This window comes from Ornithodoros turicata, chromosome 1 (genome assembly GCF_037126465.1).
Source record: "Ornithodoros turicata isolate Travis chromosome 1, ASM3712646v1, whole genome shotgun sequence".
Taxonomy (NCBI): Eukaryota; Metazoa; Arthropoda; class Arachnida; order Ixodida; family Argasidae; genus Ornithodoros; species Ornithodoros turicata.
This window is the reverse complement of record NC_088201.1, coordinates 72,724,956-72,731,724: the sequence shown is the minus strand read 5'-3', so window position 1 is coordinate 72,731,724 and position 6,769 is coordinate 72,724,956. Positions and strand designations below refer to the sequence as shown.

At 41.8% G+C, this 6,769-nt stretch overlaps 1 long non-coding RNA gene across 1 annotated transcript; it reads right to left on the bottom strand.

The window, feature by feature from the left end:
* Window positions 1-4,381: 4,381 nt before the first annotated feature.
* On the bottom strand, window positions 4,382-6,311 carry LOC135400697 (uncharacterized). The gene is made up of 4 exons (XR_010424633.1): window positions 5,872-6,311; window positions 5,642-5,737; window positions 5,400-5,518; window positions 4,382-4,417 (listed from the first exon to the last, which is right to left on the bottom strand). It is a non-coding gene; the product is annotated as an uncharacterized LOC135400697 (long non-coding RNA).
* Between the last annotated feature and the right edge of the window lie 458 nt (window positions 6,312-6,769).

Below are 6,769 nucleotides of genomic sequence, written 5' to 3'. Positions count from 1 at the left end.
GATTAAATTCGAACGCCCGGGGGTTGCACTGGAACTCCCTGCGCCTGTCAATAAAAGGTCGCCGTCGGTTATAGGATCGAGGTAGGATCAGTGTACATACCGCCATTTCAATCCCGCGTCGGGCTCGGATCTTGTCGAGCAGTTGCTTGTAGTGCAAGATGGCCAACTCCGGTTCCACGTATGGCATGTCGTTGGTCCCGCAGTGCAGAACCACCAGCCTAACTGACCCCGGCAGCTGGTCTATCTCCTCGATGAAATCCAGGATCCGGCCACCGCTTCGGGACACAAACATCGTCGGCATCGAACGGGATCTGCAATCGAAATGGTGGCGCAAATCAATGCAAATCATGCAAATCAATGCAAAGCACGGCAGCGGTCAAGAGTACAAACTCCGACTTCTCCGTTAAAATCAACGGCGACTTTGACTGTAACTCCAGTAACATTATTTATATCATTCAATGTACAACATGTTCCGCGCAATATGTAGGTCAAAGTAAAAATTCATTTAGGATTCGATTCAATAACCACCGATCAGATGTTTCGAAAAGAGGTAGCCTCCCGGTTTCCCGCCATTTTAGTCGACCCGGTCATTCCATTAAAGGTCAGCTATGCCGATATCCCAAATAGTCGAAACGGTTGTGATATTCTGAAAGCCCACATCCAGCTCTCCCCAAAATGCACCTTCATTCTCTCAGTTCGGTACAGTACCATGTCAAAAAAATAGATAATTCATTCCGAAACACACATGGGCGCAGCCATTTTTATGACGTAGATGCACCCGAACGGGCATTGTGACGTGTACGCGCCTTCGTACTTGTCAGTGGATTTCAGCTACGGCTTCTCACGGATTCACGTATCTGTGCTTGAAGATGGCGGACAGCCGGGTTCCACCGTTCCGCGATAAGTAAACAGTGTAGCAGCTGCGAACTCATTCGCGAACCAACCTCTGTGCGATGTTGTGACTGGAATTCGTCGTTTGTGTTTTGTGAGCACGTACAATTTGTATCAAGTCGCGTCTGCGTTAGCCCCTTTACAGCACTTGCCCATTGTAGAGACTGACGTTTCGACAGCCGTGTTAGCAAGAAAATGCCGACAGCGTTTTATTCCTGCAGGAAAAAATTGTGCTATGTATTTGAGAAACCGCATACTGCTATGGGACAAGTTTTACGTACGATTTATCAATGTGCAACAGCGTCGACGATGGTATGTAACGACGAGAGACGTAAAACAAAATACAAATCACATTTTAAACTTTTTGTGGGATTCTGTGTATTTTCCAGAAGCTTTCTTTGAATCACACACTCCCACGTCACGCTGCGTTGTGTGGCACGCTACAAACTACTGCATTTTATGTCTAACATCTGGATATTGTTTGTAATGAGCACCGTCGCACAAAAACATGCACACGAAAGCTCCAGTAGCCATGTGGTTGCACACTATGCAGACGCAAAAGAAGTACCAGAGCACATATTGCCACTTAGAAATGGTGTTTTTAGAAATGTGGTGCTGAAGAGTTAGGGCATAGCATAGATCCTAGAAATCAGGTGCACCTTATCCTTCTGTAGAGTGCTCTTTCAATTCACAACTCAGCCCATGGGGTGTAAAAGTGTTAGAGGCAATTATGTGACTTGTCGTCCTGGGTGACATCACTGGCCAGCCTCGGAATTAATTCCGTCCTCAGGAATTATTGTACAAATCACTTTGTATGTAGGACATGATAAGCAATATGTAAGTTGCAACCTTGTCTGCAGCATTCTCGATTGCCTCTTACCTTTACAGTTAGAGACACGTTACCAAACCATTTGCAAAGGGCACTCTTACAGGGGCCATGTAACTTGAGTTTTTAATTTATAAAAATATAAGTATACAATGTGTAATATGAAATTTATATAAAATAAAAAATAACATTTATAAAAAGAATTTATAAAAATAAATAAAAAGGCTTCATGGAAGCAATCCGTTAGCATACCCATTGCACATGAAGCACAATTATATACGCTTGGACATCATCTAATTAATCTTCTGAACCATATGTGTGGCTGCATATGACATTTTTTATGCATATGCTCTACCTTCCTATTCCTACATGTGCACACGAATATATGTGAAGTGGCAAAAAGCAACGCTAGACTCTACCATCATTATGCCCCTTTAACTTTTCCACATTTATGTCTGGTGAACAGGGAATATCTCACTAGAAAAGAAGACATTTGTGCATTGTTTGGCAAGCAAATAAATATATTTATTTACATTTTCCATCAATCAACAATGTTGTGACCTGGTGCAAATATTAATGTCAACAAGGAAAGTACTTACAAATTATTCCTATGTGCTCAAATCCAGATATGACAATTCTCTTTTTGTACCTCAGCACAGTACAGTTTCAAAATTAACAAACTGCACAGCATCAGCAATCTTAAAGTATCTCAAGAGGGGAATCACATAAAGTTCCAATAATAGACTCTGCAAACAAAGCTCAAAAAAACAAAGTACTTCAAGAAAAATCTGAATAATCGTTGCCATTGCGATATGTACTACTATGCACAGTTCATGAATGGAACATGTTACCTCATTGCATTGCCTCCATGTGAGCACTAGAACAGGCAGCTTTTTAGGTCGCTCTTTTCGTGTTTTTCTATTGTCTTTTTTTTGTTTTCTGTTTTTGCAATAGCAAGCATGGCCATAGTGAAACACAAGCAGCCAAGGACAGGATGAGACATCTACAATGCGACTGCTAGCTCTAAACTGATATATTTATTAGCAGACTCTGGAATATACACATATATGCTGCTAAGCAAATGACAATTTAACCAATAGAATAACAGACAAGAAAAAAGGGTTATATATCTTCCCCTCTCCTCATTCTATTTCACAGGCAGCCCTACTATCATTCTGAGTGTGTCCGTGCGTTCCCTTTGAGATAACGTATCTCGGACAGAAGCAAATCCAACGCGGACTGCTTACACATGCAACTGTCTTGGATTTCTCTAACCACTTGTTATGTAACCGCTTCCTTGAGGTGTGTGTTCTGGAAATTTAGGAAGCATCCAGAGTCCCTGCAATGTGTTGCCATGTTTCTCGAGGGCATCAAAAGTCTGTCCTTGGCTGCCTGTGTTTCACTATGGCTCTCAGATACAAACTACCCCATTTCAACACAGTAGAAAGCACAGATTTGTAAATAGCATCTGTTGATTGCACTGTACATACCCCCATATAAAGGATCATAGTGGATACTACATCTTGTGCGATAATGTCAGGAACACAAAAAATCTAGATTTGAAACCACTCTTACGTCGTAGTAGTAGTATTTGTGTGAAGCTACGCAATTCCTGTCCTGCAAATAATATATAATATATATAATATAATAGAATTTAAACCATATGTTTCATCTGCTAGCGTGATGATCCCCTGAAAAGCAATTCACACTTGGCGGGAACTACCGGTTCTGAAACCTATCCCTGACATGTGTAGGCATCAGGGAGGAAACCCAAGGGCTGCGGTAGAAAAGACAAACACACACGGGCTATGTTCTCACAGTGTATCAGCTGCTCTGGCTACTAAGAAGAACATGTTCCAAATTAATATAACATGGCTTGACATGATACGCCGGCAAAAGCTAACCAATAAAATTAGTAGTTAAACGCACAATACGTAAACACTTGCCATAACATGAGTTTCCTTCCTGCATTGATGCGCTACCATTCAACCCACATAAACAGTGTACTGAATTTTTTTATAGCATTACACATCGTTTGACAGAACTTGAACAAGATTATATAGCACACGATAAAAGTAGAGTGAACATAATGTGCAGAAAAAATGGCTAGGAAGCAAGCGAGCTGGTGAAGATGATGCATATGTAAGACCCCGAGACTAGGGAACACAAAGGGACGTGTTTGTGTCTGTCCCTTCGTGTTCCCTAGTCTTGGAGTTTTACATCATGCATAATGTGCAGCTTTCCATTCACGCTTAATGGCCGTAGCAGTAATGCATGAAGGCCACTGCTAAGTTGTGTTGAGAAACACCACTTTATGTTTGCCGTGTCTAAATGGAACGTACCTGACCTGATCCAAATTAACCGTTCTGAGTCTGGAACACACAAAGAGAAAAACGCAACACACGCCACAACATTAACAGATAGGCAAATGAGCTATGGCGAGCTCCACCTTGGGACAAAGTCAACAAGTAATTCACCAAAAGTCAATGAGCGCCTGAAATGCAACATCTCTGACTGGTAGCAGGACGGTCCACGTTCAATTCCTGGTGCTAGCACTGACTGGCTTTTTCATGAATTATTTGTTGAAGTTTCGATGTGCTTGAGAACCATTCGTCAACCATTGTAGCCTCATGAGGTGATGAGGGTTTGTCATCCCAAAGAGACTCCCTTTCTGGCATGTGTCCTTATGGATGCTCATCACTGCAGAAAAAAAAGAAAAAGCATTTAATGACAAGAAATGAATATTCGTATTTACTGTATAATGATTGTGCACAACAGAAAGAAGACTTTCGCACAGAAGGCTGTACTTCTCGAGGTCTAACATCAAGTTACAAAATTCCAGAATATATAAGACATGTTGTAAGGTAGAGAACAAGTAGAGTTATTGAGTTGTCGAGTTGTGTTGAGGGGGGAGTTGTACCCCCTTTTTATTTTATTATATATGATTGTATAATTATTTTTATGTCTGTACCAACCCTCACTCTCTACATTACAACATGTTTTATATATTCTGGGATTTTGTAACTTCATGTTAGACATTAACAAGAGCAGCCTTGTGCATGAAAGTCTCGTCTCATTAAAATTTAGATGCTCTCAACAGTCTTCTTTCTGTTGTGAATCTCTATCGCAGCATGCCTGCACATTGCTGTTCTACGTACTGTGACTTTGCACTAAGAGTATGGACTTTGGGTAAAAAGACTACACAGCACTGCTCAGGTATTTTTGCCTATCGAACAGTATGTATGTATGCAGTATGCACACAGTATTTGTGCACCGGGCCCACTAAAAATGTAATGAATGTGGCATTGCCCACGGTAATGCACCAAGTTCAACACAATTATTGTAGAATCCAGGTATTTTAGCTTACATGTCAATCCAGTACCACATCCAGTGTGAAGTTGTGACAAATAAATAGTTTCCATTTTTCTTAGCTCTCAGAACACAGACAGTGAATTAATAAGAGTAGACAATGTTAACATGAATTCCGGGCTATTCTTCAATTAAAGATTCACAGATAGTAAAGGCACCTTCCTCAATGGACGTTGATGACACTGAAAATTCTAAAATGTTATCAGAGGCGACATCAGCTTCTGTGTGTCAAAGGATTGTATGTCCAACAGTAATCCAGCTAACAGTAACAAAAATGTGCAAAAGACAAATTAACTGAACTAATGTAATGTACCTTCTATATCAGACAGTGAAGCTTGTAACACCCCATCCACAGGAACCAGTGTCCAGACAGCAAAAGTGCTTGAACTGGGAGATAGCAGCTAATCGGAATGGCGACCTTTGTTTTCCACCCTGAAAGCACAGGTTGTAACTTTGAGGGCAGATTTAAAAGTGGTGTCAAGATGTCTGCATGCGAGTGCACATGAAAAGTTGAACATAGGTGAATACTCAAATTATGACATCACATTGTCATACCTGTTGGTGGAGGTAGACTGCAACTAACGTGTCAGCAATTTCTTCATGCACCAGATGCAAGCCAGATAATGCTTCATTTCCGCCTTCAGCGTGCACCTGTGATAATTCAGAAGTTAGATTATCAATACTATTGTGTTGTTAATCGTGGTTATATCAGAGTAAGCGCAGTAGGACAGCTGCACAGTCGATTCATTAAGCTTGCTATTTTTTATATCTGAACCTCGACTTACCTTTTTTGCTCTCGTTTTTTTGCCTTGATCCTCCGTGGCACGTTCAAAATGTTGTGCGTCGGGCACCTCAGATTTTCATCAGACGATTTCGTGCCGAGATTCCAAATTGCCTCTGGAGTCGCGCGTAACCTATGATAACATTCGTGGACGAAATCCTTGCAGTGGAAATTAGCAGGCACCACTGTCAGCCAAGAGCTTCGCACTGCTTGGTCTTTTGGCAGCTTATAATAGGTAACACTTGAATGCTCCGACGAATTGTTCTAACAGCGTAGCACCGTCGCATCTTCGACAACTTCGCCGTGGCATATCACGCATCATATAGCTCCAGCCCATAAAAGGCAAGGTCAGAACAAGGAAGTGCACTTTCCAAACGACGCCGTGCCAAAAAAAAAAAAAATATTCACACGCTTTGTTTCCGGCTTAGCAACAACATAACAGCTGTTCGCTTATGTACGATGCACAGAGGACGAAACGAAAGAAGCCAAGCGGCCAAGCCAAGAGTTCATGCCAAGCCAAAGACGGATAAACCGAGAGCAGTGACGTCGGTGCGCCCGTGCGCAGGGTTTGCCGACGGTCTGACGGCCGGGCGTGGGAACTAAAAAAATTGTTCTCTAAAAAACTACGGACAGTTGGAGCAAGATATTTCGCGCACATGTTCAGTGTTCGGTAATGAACACACAGCGCGAGTATCGCTCAGTTCTGCGGCACTTCAAAATCGGCATATCTGACCTTTAATAACGTCGCACTTTTTATTTTAGAGTCAAATTTCACATCCGATCGCTGCAGAGAGCAACGCGAATCGTACTTGATCTACAAATTCCAATCTTTAATAAATGAGGATAAAGGAGTGCTATCAACTGTAAGAAGCGTATCCGGATAACTTTTTTTCTGTGTGTCC